Raw genomic sequence first — 11,843 nt, 5'->3', positions numbered from 1 at the left:
TTGTATGTTTGGGTTGGGCGGGCGTGCTGCCCGATCCCTGGCTGTGAGAGCCTCCCCACCTGAGGGGCTGCACCCAGCTTGCATCCAGTAGCATGTGACTGAAATATGTAACGTGCCGCCGGGTGGAGGTTACTTTTGGACTTCCTTGACTCGTTTTCAACGCTCCTGAAAGAGCGTCGGCCAATTTTTAGTTCGATTGATTTTCCCGGGAAATTGTCCACTAGTTTATCTTGCTGGGGTTGTTTAGGTTCAAACGATAGTAATGACTGGAGAGTAATTGCAAAGTGGAGAAAGCAGTTGGTGAGGGGGGAATGCACTCTGATCGATGTGAAAAGGTTTGAAATGTTACCTATCCAATAAACAATACCTCTCCCAGCGAGTCTGCTTTAGCAGAAAGGCCCGCCCGGTCGTGCAAAGCGCTGTGCGTGCGTGGCCCTTCACTGAAATCTGTGGAGCTCTGCCCACTTCCAAACCGCAGCAGTGTGCTCACGTGGATCTCCATGCAGGATCGGGGCTTAACGTTGATAGCTAGTTACATGGGAATGAGAGTTTTGCCTAACTAAAACTTTCAAGATTTGGTCCTTAATTAGATCTGTTCATGAGACTATTGAATTCATCACCGGTTTTTTATCGGTTTTACTGGGCAAGCATGCCTTCCACCCCACTTATATCGAAATTTGCCATCCCCTCTGGTCTAAAGTAGCCTGACTTGGTTGATACTCAATTCAAGGCATGCTGCAGGGCTTCTTGGTGGGGGAAAGCAGTTATTTTTTGGGGGGGGTGTTAAGGATAGGGCATGATTTAGGGTGTTAGCTGGCCTGGCTGTATTTGAAGAGGGTGGGGATTACCCTGTTCATGATTTGTGATTCATAGTAAAGAACTGGGAACCCTTGGGGGATGAAAACTTTGCACTGTAAGGCCCCAGTCCTCCAAACACTTGTGCATGGGCTGAACTTTACTTACTGAAGTAGTCCTATTGACCTCTGGTGGTTCTACTGCTATGAGTCAAGGTAGGTGTCTGTGTAAGTAATTGCAAAATCACAGCGAAAAGTTGTACCAAATTCACATATTCACATGCTAGCAAACAGTATGTAAAACTTATAAGAGTACTTTATTTAGCTGGCTTTAGATGTTCTGGATAAAAAAAACTAGAAAATCAGCATATCAAAAAGATGCAGATATGAAATATAATCATAATGATTAATAAAACCTTCCATAGTGTGACTCATTTAGTTACTAGGCTGCGTTCCTTTAATAATCCATTCCGAAACTGAGAGTTAAATCCTGAAGTCAATGGGCATTTTGACGTAAGTGGTGCCAAGAATACACCCTGGGACTTCTAAATAAATGTAAGTGTTTTTTTTTCATGGTAATGTATTGTTGAAATATGCACAACTTTTTTTTCTGTAGTCAGAGTGACAAGCAAACCAATAGCTTAGTCTGATCATTTTGGCCAGGGTCTTGCAATTAGATTCACATGTATGCACGGATCTACCAGTGTTTGAAGCCTTCCTAAGTAAAATATGAACAAATAAATAATTGAATGCCATCATCCAAGGACATTATTTCACAAATGCTGCTTAATATGAAAACATCACTCTGTAGTAGAAAAGCATCAAAAGTGTAAAGAAGCTTGGTTCCCAAAGCATATTCAAAGTATTAGTTCAAGTATTCAAGTTATTAGTATTAGTATTCAAGTATTGTTTCCCAAAGCATATTCAAAGTAAACTAGAAAATGTAAACTTGTTTAATGGTCATGTAAAAAATAAATGCAGTACTTCTTTCATCTCTGTAGTAGCTTCTCGTTTTTTAACATGGTCGTGTCATCTGTTAAAATTACTCAGATTATCCAAAGAGAAATAAGACTATTGTGAAATCAACTACTGTTTTATGACTAAGATTTATTCAGCAATAAATTAATCTGAATGTTAAAAGCAGCAGGGATTGAAAATTACGGTTGTGAAGACTCAATGTAAATCAACTCCATGTATTATGGGAATATCTCAGCATTCATGAGTTCTGGATGAAAGAATCATTGGAGAATCAATGATATTAAAAAGACTAACTGATTTGACCCTAAACTAGTCTAATTAACTGATATCATTTTTCAAATTTTAGGAAACATGTTTGATACATAGGGCCCAACTGTGCTAGGAGTGAAGTCAGTAGCAAAACTCACTCACTGGAATGGGACCAGGCTACTGTTTAACAGAAAAAATCTTAGGTCTTGATTCTATACTCTTTACTTGGGGAAAAACTTTAATTGACTTCAGTGAGAATGTTGCCTGAGAAGTACTATAGGATTGGACACATTTATTGAATTGCAGTACTAGACAGCTCCAAAAAAAATCAAATATTTCAGTTTACTATTTATGATTTGGCTAACTAAGCAAGAGTGGAGAGTAGGTGGCTTTCTGAAAGATTTAGGTGATGATTCTTTCTGTACATATAGTATTTTTTTGTCTGTTCCTGTCTGTAAATGCATGTTTCATGTATTCATTCACTGATATATAACCTTGATTTCTTCCAAGTTTTGAAAAATAACCAGAAATAATTTTGAAAAACAGAGAAAGCATTGAAGTTTGCATATCAAACAGTTCCAAGATACCAGTAACATTCTCAATTTATGCATGATCATACTCCATGAGTTTAATATATGACTTTGTGAAGATAAGTGCTGTTCATCTAAATTACCTTCAGTAGGTATTACTAGAATGACAGACTAGATTACTTTTTTTAAAGTAGACCTGATAATGTCCTAACTTTCTGCAATGATTAAAAATAAATAGATAATAGGCAGCAATTACTGCAACATATTAGTTGGAAGAACATTTAAGGGCCCAATCCTTCAAGCTTTCACTTTAGTGGGACTATTCATGTGGCTAATGCTGGGCACATGCTGAAGTATTTTTTAGGGTTGGGACTTAAAATATATATAAAATGTAAATTGCAGTAACTGCTTTTCAATAAACAATAACATCTTGTGTACATAATTGCGTAAGTTTAGATTATAGCCTATTACGTAAATAATATTTCCGCAAAATTGGTGAATGATTAATTTTAAAAACTATATTATCAAAATACATATGTAGCAGAAGAGCTTTTTTTATTTTGGGGTAAAAAAGCTAAATGTTGTAGTTGAGATACATACTGACAGAATCCAATAAATTGGGGTTTCTGCTATTCATATCCTTATATTTTAAGTATAAATATGTGACTGGTGATAGACTTAATTGAATTTTCTCATTCTCAGTTTGTTACAATTTAATGTTAAATATGCTAGGGGTTTTCTATACATTACAAAAAGCCTTTGCTTACTTGGGATTCAATGTCAAATGCATTGGGCACCCAGAACTTCCATTTACATGCAGGTTTGGCCTTATTTTATAGTGCAGCTAGACCTAGGGTTCCAATCCTACAGTTACACCAAAAATGTTAACTGACTTCTGTTGATGCATGATAGATACTTTTTTTCCCCTGCATACAGTGATTGTTATCTTTAGAGTTGTATGTTATAGGACAAACAGGTGAAATGACTGTTTTTTAAAATGCACTACTTCTCTAACTGAACCAAATGTATATTTTTATGTAAGAACGCCAGCATAGTCTATCTTCCCCCCTACACCCTGCACCCTTTGGAACTTGATCCTGCATTCCTTTTGCACCCTAAATAGATTTCATTAGGCATTTAACGTTTAAGAGAAATTCAGGATTGGGCCTTTAGAATGGTCTTTTTTTCTTTCTCCCTGCCACCCACAAATGCTAGCTTCGAAAAGACTCTCTGAAGAAAATTTGTATTTTCATTATAGCCAGAGTTGGACTTTAAAGCATAATTAAAAGAAAAACCAAAATAGTTTCTGTGGTGTTTTTTCATGGATCAAGCTAACTACACAGGACATAAACTATTACAAATTTCCATGCTAACATTTTGAATTGAATTAAATAGAGTTCCCTTTTAGTGGACACATTGTTTGCAACTACCTCTGTGCACTGCAGAAGAGTAGGTACTTATATTAGGTCTGCTGCCATTGTAATCTGAAAAAAAAATGTGTTTCTTGTTTTTGTTTTTAAGTTGGAAGTGTTTATATGTACTCAACTTGCATAGAAATCTTGAAGTAAGAAAATCTGAAAGCTGTAGGATTGAGCCCTTTTGTGTTTTGGAAGGGGGAAAACAAGAATTTGTTTCTTATGAGCTTTTTTTGTTGGAATATTCTGCATTTGTGATGCATTTTGTAGTATGCAAAAGAAAATATGTATGTTTAAAACTTTATCAAAGTTCATTTGAAGAATATCTCAAAATAGGCTTTTGGAGACCTAATTAGGAGAAAAACCGTAAGGATAAAGAAACAAAACAATAGATGTAAACAACTTTCTTCAAGATTGTTACTGCTTTGACATTATGGAATATATTTTTTTATTAAAGCTATCTACATTTTGAAGTTTTCTGTAATTCACATGTCCCTGAAGTCGTTAAAGTAATAAACTTTTTTTGAATTTTGGAACATTCCTAGATTTCTAAATCTTACCAGGAATGCCCTATATTGACTTTTTTATAAAAACTATTGTGGCGAACAAAACATACATACTTACAGACTGTGTGTTAATATCATTTGGAGTTGACAGGACAAATCAGAACTCTTTCATAATGTCACATTTCTCATAAAAACATCACAGTATAAGTACTATAACACTTCAAAGGCCAGAATAAACCTCACTTGTTAGTTGTACACAGCATAATTATGAGGAAGGGATTGAGTTAGGACTGAAAAAAGTAGTGATCTAGACACACGTTTTTTAAAAACACATGTTTTATTTTAAACTGGATTATGTGTGGAGTCTGAATTCTGACTAAAATCTTACTAATAACTTTCTGAAAAGTGTAAGGATGAAGCATGCCTTATTTGACTCTTCCTTTAGTCCATGACATGAAGGATACTGCTGCTTTATAATGAAAAGATATATTCAGTGTTTTCCCAGCTTTTTTGGAAATATTTTTTAAGTGAGCTCTTGATTGAACTCCAAAATTCATGCTTCACTGAAATATTTTCAGATAGGTTTTCTTTCCTGATTTGTATTTATTACCTTTCCTATTCTCTAGAAGAAGTTTCCTAGTAAAGTGTATCATAATTTGTAAGGAGAGAAACTTCGCACATCTTCCGTTAGACACCTTATGTATACGTACTTGGAAGGCTGGGTCACAATTAATTGATTCAGCCAATTATTTCAAGTTGTCGACAGTGAGAAGTTTTATCTGATTTGTCTTGTCAACAGAACTAAAGTTTTAAAGAAGCACAAAAAGTATGTTTTTCTGTCAGATGGTGTTGGGCGCCTTACTCAAAACTGTCAGATGTGGTAGAAAACAGTATCTGAATATTCCAAAAGATACTTTCTGAAAACTCTACAGCATGTTAAACCACTTTTACACTTCTTTTCCTAAAGTAACTATGTAGAAAAGTTTGTGTTCTTTGAACATGACTGATCTCACCTTTTATGTACATTTCTGTGACTTTTTATTTGATTTAATTACTGACCTTCAGTAGTATTGGCACTTCCCTAAATGCATGCAGGCAAGCATGTGCCTTCTGAATTGGTTGTTTTTATGAAAGCGTCACTGCTTTTTGGTTTGGGGTCTTTTTTGCAAATTTAAAAAATTCTAAATGCACTTCTACAACCTGTATTTCTATGCCGTTGGCTGTAAAAATACATGATAGTGGTTTTCTAGCTCTTTTGTTCCTTAATTTATGTTTTAAAATTGTTTGCCATCAGAGAATGGTAGAATCAAGAGCTTGGTGAATAATAGCTGTAATATAGAAACGCTGGAACAGCCTGTTTTGGGGGAAGATCTTGTTTTTTAAACTGGGAGTTTATTCCCCTTCCTCGCGCTTGTCTACCCTAAGAAATATGGATACTTTATTTGTATTGACCTACAGTTGTATTCTTTCTTAGTCCCCGATCCTGCAAAGACATGCAGTTACTTTATACACTGGGCGAACTCCAGACTCCACTGAAATAGATGGAAGTTCTGCCAGGATTCCACTCTGAACAGTCTCATCGAAGTCACTGGGACAACTCAGTGTGTAAACGTAAACATGTATGTACGTCTCTGTATGATCAGGGCCTGTAGATCTCAATTACTGTCAGCTCTTAAATCTTGTTGGTTTTTTGCTATATGGTCTCTTGCAATTTTCTGTAAACATGCACTATTACATCATTTACTGAGCCTAAAAAAATTCTTCAGATGCAATCTTTGCATGAAATTTCAGCAAGCTTTAACTATAGGGGAACATTTTGAAGTCTCTGTTATTGGATTATTTAAAACCATTCAGGACAAAAAGGCTACTGAAAAGGGTGCTAAATTTCTTGAGGGACCTATTTTTTAAATTAACTAACAGATTTACCGAGTAAATATTGTAATTTTGGGGAGGATCTGCAGTGTCTTTCATATATAACAAAGAGGGTGAATACCTGCTTTTAGTGCAAAATCAAACTCGACCTTGCCTGTGCAACTGCTATAATTTTGTAAATTGTAATTAGTTTAGTAAATTTGTCCTTTTTTCCATTTTAACAATTTATATTTGTCAAATTAATGGGCCAATCCTATATGTATCAAAACAGAAGCAAAAAGGGTCCATAAATGCAGCATTTTACTGGAGCGCAATAAATTGTCTTGAATAAAACAACACATTTTTCACCTTTTGATAGATGTGAGTAAAAGCCAGTGTCACAGCAAGTCAGCCATTTTAAACTTAAAATTTAAAAATGATGGATCTGGTCCTACAAACATTTAAAAGCTTTACTTTACCTTTGACTTGAATGGGACTACTTATGTGTTTGAAGTTAAGGACGCCCATTAGTGTTCACAGATTTGGAGTGGTCGGTAGCTGCACTGAAAAGATGGACCATCTCTATTTTGATGCTTTGATTTATTTTACTAAGTCTCCTAAGTTGTCCTTTTATTCTAAACCAAATATTTTATATTCCTTTTTCTATGCAGTCTCATTTTAAAAGTCCTGGCTGTAAATTTTCAGTGCACTCGGGTGACATTAACATAGACAGCTTTTTCTTTTCTCTACACTGGTTTTGTTCTCTTTTCCATTATTGTTTTAATAATCAAAGCATACTATATCAATAAAACTTACTGATACAAACATGAACTCCCCAAAGCACATTGTGCAGTTACCAAATAATTAGATCTTGATATGCACTAGTGCACAAAGGACAAAAGTTTAAATCCTTGAAGGTCTAACAATAAGGGCAAGATTGCAGTTAATACCCAAAAAGGTTTGTGAAACTTAAACATTTGTTAAAATAAATAATCAGTAGCATCTAAGGCCTTGATTCTGCAATCTGATCCCATTGAAGTTAGTGGGGCTTTGTATGGGCATGGGGGTTCAGCTGTGTGGAACTTACTGCAGAAATGGGGCATATGTTAGCTCAGTTCATGCTGTGTGCGTCTGTTTTGGCAATATTGGCATCATGTAAATCTAAAAGAAGTATTCTTTTGGTGTATAGCTTAATGAGGGGAAAAAACCCAACTCTCCTTTAATACAGGTTTGTTTTTTGTTTTTGTTTGATTTTTGGCTGAGACCGTCACCCCAGCTCTGGTCCCTTTATTCTGGGTAAATAAGCTAGAACCATGTAAAGAGCCCCTAAAAGTCCTGGCTATGATCAGGGCAAGATACCTCTGGCACTGGCTCTGTGGAAGATAGCCATAAGCCTGCCTCCAGAGGACCCCATTGCAAGCCCTGGCATATGGAGTGAGCCAGGGGAGGGGTGTGTTCGAGGTAGGTCTACACCACTATGGACATTCTGACCAGTGCTGCAGCCCAAAGAGACACCTTTATCTTAGGGTATGTCTACACCCAGCCGCTAGTTCGGCGGCTGGGAATCGAAGTTCTGGGTTCGACTTATCGCGTCTTGTCTGGACGCGATAAGTCGAACCAGGAAGTGATCGCCGTCGACTGCGGTACTCCAGCTAGACGAGAGGAGTACCGCGGCGTCGACGGGGGAACCGCGGCGTCGAGGGGGGAGCCTGCCTGCCGCGTGTGGACCGAGGTAAGTTCGAACTAAGGTACTTCGAACTTCAGCTACGTTATTCACGTAGCTGAAGTTGCGTACCTTAGTTCGAATTGGGGGGTAAGTGTAGACCAAGCCTTAGGGTATGTCCGTCCTGCAGCTGAGAGTTGTAATTTCTAGCTCTGGCAGATGTACATGCCTTAGATTTGCTGAGTTAGCTCACTAAAAGTAGTGCTCTGGCCATGGTGGTTCAGACTAGCCACCCAGGTGTATCCCCATGGATTTGGGCAGCTGGCCAAGGCCATAGCCAGCCTAGCTGCGACTACGCTGCTACTTTTAGCATGCTAGCTCAATCAAAGCGAGCACAGGTAAGTCTACCTAAGCCAGAAACTCCACCCTCAGCGGCAGTGTAGTTTCTAAGATTGTACTGGGGAAAAGATGGGGGCAATGGAAAATCTTAACCTTATTGGTCAAACTGTTTTTGATAAAGTCTTCTAAAATGAGAGTGAAAATACAAACTCACTGGAGTTCTTATTAAAGATAATATTCTACTGTCTTGTAAAACAGAATCTCTGGAGAATATTACAGCTACTAGAAAATGGTACCAGAGAACATTCACTCAGTTTTCCATTATTTGTAGAAGAGATTTTGCATCAATAATTTGAGACACTTTAATATGTTTTAATATTATATAATTAAATTTTAAATCTTGCTCCCAAGTCGCTCATTCTGACTCTCACAACTTGAGAATCCATATTGTCATCTTCATATTTGATACAAAAAGGAACATAAGGGTGCTTGGAGACGTGAAGGAGATCTTAAATATATACATGCTTTTATTAAGGTTTTAGTCACTCCTGCAAAATCTGCTTATCCACACAAAAAGAAACTTGATTTCATAATCACAGTGAGACACCATGATGCACTTTTAAGAGGCACAGCCCAGAGCTTGCAGTGCAGTGGACATCTATGGTTGCTTTAATCCACCCTTGTACCCTCCTGACCATAGACTGCTCTGGCTTTTGCAAAGCACCTAGCATTGCCCCCATCTTTTTCCCAATACAATCTTAGAAACTAGTGAATCAAACCTTGATTTAAAGAAGTTAGTGAGGTTTGGGAAATGTTCTGCAGAAAGCACTGCTTTGAGTGACATATCCAGTCTCTTTTTTTAAGGAAGGCTTATAAAGAGATATCTTTAATCTGAAGGAACAGCAGTGTGAGCAGCTGCACGCAACTAATGCAGTCTGGGGAATGGAAGGACAGACCACCAAATCTTCCCCCCACTCAACATTTTCCTCTCATAGAAATTTCTGAAGTAACATATTGTAGCCAATGATTTTAGTTTATTATCCATTTATTGTGTGATGTTATGATTAATCATCTATTATATCAAATATATTCATTGTATGTTAATTAAAATGAATTTGTAGGATTATAAAAGTATAAGGTTGATCAGTATTTAGAGGAAACAAGTATGAGGCATGAGTAAGACAAGCTGAAACACAAGAACCTGTAGGTTGAGGCCTGCAAGACTTTAGCTTAGCTATTTTAGGCCTTGGAGACAAGAAATGATGACATAAGTAAGTGACCAGAAAATAATCCGATACACTAAGATCATGGGAAAAGAGGTACCAACTGGTAAGATTGCGAAAAATTACCCAGAAGACTAATATTAGATCATAAAAATAATGTAAAGGCACATCTGTCTCCAACGTGTGGCTTAACCACAGGATACAGGTTATGCGTCAGTGCTAATGACAATAAAGGGAACTTACATAGCCTATAGAAAATTGAGGTCCCTTAAGTTTCCAGAGGACACAGACCAGTAAGAGAAAATAGGGTTGACACTTTTATGGACATGTGCAGAATGTAGGTATAGACAGAATCACATTATAAAAGGGGGATGCCCAGAACAGGAAAATTGAGCTCCCTATGGGAGACACCAGCAGGAACCATCCCTCTACTGATTATCAAGCCATGAGAGACCCATTAGACCCTAACAGTATTGTTAAGAATGTGAGTATAACTATATTTGTAACTTGTGCATAGGTCTGTATAGAATTTCTGTATGCTTGGGTAATCATAACTTTAATTGTAACTTTAATAAAACTTGTAAAACAGTCTAGACCAGCGGTTCTCAACCTGTTTACTATTGTGGGCTGCATATGCATCTCTCTGTGTTTTGTGGGCCGCACCACACAATATATATACTGCCTGTATGGCCCTGAGGATGTCTTATGGGCCACAGCTGTGTGCTGATTGGGCCGCAAGCAGGCCACGGGTTGAGAACCACTGGTCTAGACCTTGTACTTGTGAATGTATGTGTGGTCACTACCTTTGGTCTTTGTGTGTTTCTAGAGACTCTAACTCTGAAGCAAGTACCAGAGGTGACTTTGACTCTGTTAAGCTTGAAACTGTAGCCACCAGAGCCGAACCCACGGTGGTGTAATACCACATTACACAATTCACTTTAAATAAAATAAAAGGCCACAATACTGTTCTTCTCTGAGCCTGTCCCCTGCTTATTCTGTTGACTTCTCTTGGGAGACATCTTTTGAAAGAGGAAAAAATATTAAAGTAATAAAGCATATAACATAAGTCCCTACCCAACTCATTAGAATGTTACTTAAAAAATACCATGCAACACATCATAGCTGTTTGTATAGTAGTAATTGCATCTTGCCCAACCCCAAAAGATTCTTAAGTATGGTGTGCCACAAGTTTCCATGTCGCCATACCTCTTACTCAGTTTTTACACAGGCCCTGAGAAGTCATGAGGTGTGGAATTCTCAGTATGTGTGACATCCAGCATTGTCCCTTATCTCATCCAACCCAGAAGATGAAGTTGAGTGCTTTGCCAATGCCGTGAGATTAGGGCATTATTGTGGGTAAGCTAGCTAAAGGTCAGTCCAGGTGAAACTGAGGTGGTGATGATCATTGGGGAAGCAGCTTCAGGTTATAGCAGAGATAAGATTGGCCTCTTTGAGAGTAAATCCAGTATGAGCCATCCAAGTTCCTAAAGTAAGGGTAATGTTAGATATACACTTGCTTTTAGACAATCATATGGCAGTGACCAGGATAATTTCCTCCCCCCACCTATTTGCATCTGGCCAGGAGATTGTGCCCTCTTCACTGGATGCAGATCTTGCTTGACTACTGCAGTCTACTCTATTTGGGAGAGCTCAGAGGCACAATGTGAGCACATGATTGGATGCACAGAGCTTCTGACTTACTATCCTGGTTCTGAATCTGATTCCTGCTGGGCACTGGGGCAAATCACTCAACATTTTGCCTCAACTTCTCCAGTTTTGAAAGTGGGATAATACTCATCTACTCAGAGGTGTTATAAGGATTATCAAATTTGTAAACAGCATTGAAGATGAATTGTGCTATATAAATGCTAAGTATTTTATTTTAAGAAAATGAATTCTTGTCTTGGTTAGCTACAGATGCTACTCACAAAACTATCCAGTCCTCTTCAAAAAACAAAAATTCCACATTTGCTGGTCTTTGGGTTTTCCATTAATGTCTCTTCTAACTATTTAAAGTTGCTCTGGTATAATTATAAAGACCAACACAGGATAAAGCCTGACTGTAAGGGCTTATCTACAGGATGTGACAAAGTGTGTCAGCGGGGTGTGATTTGTAAAGTGCTCTAACTGCTCCACGTAGACCTTGCTAGAATGCCCTTAAAGGTACATAGTTCACATGAATGCTAAGTGAACTAGGTACCTTTTAGATCATGCCAGCAAGAAGAGCATCCCTACCTGTGGGACAGTTAGAGCACAACATAATAGAATACGTCACAAATTACATCCCTCCAGTGC

This window comes from Emys orbicularis, chromosome 2, assembly GCF_028017835.1.
Source record: "Emys orbicularis isolate rEmyOrb1 chromosome 2, rEmyOrb1.hap1, whole genome shotgun sequence".
Classification (NCBI taxonomy): Eukaryota; Metazoa; Chordata; order Testudines; family Emydidae; genus Emys; species Emys orbicularis.
This window is presented reverse-complemented; position numbering follows the sequence as displayed.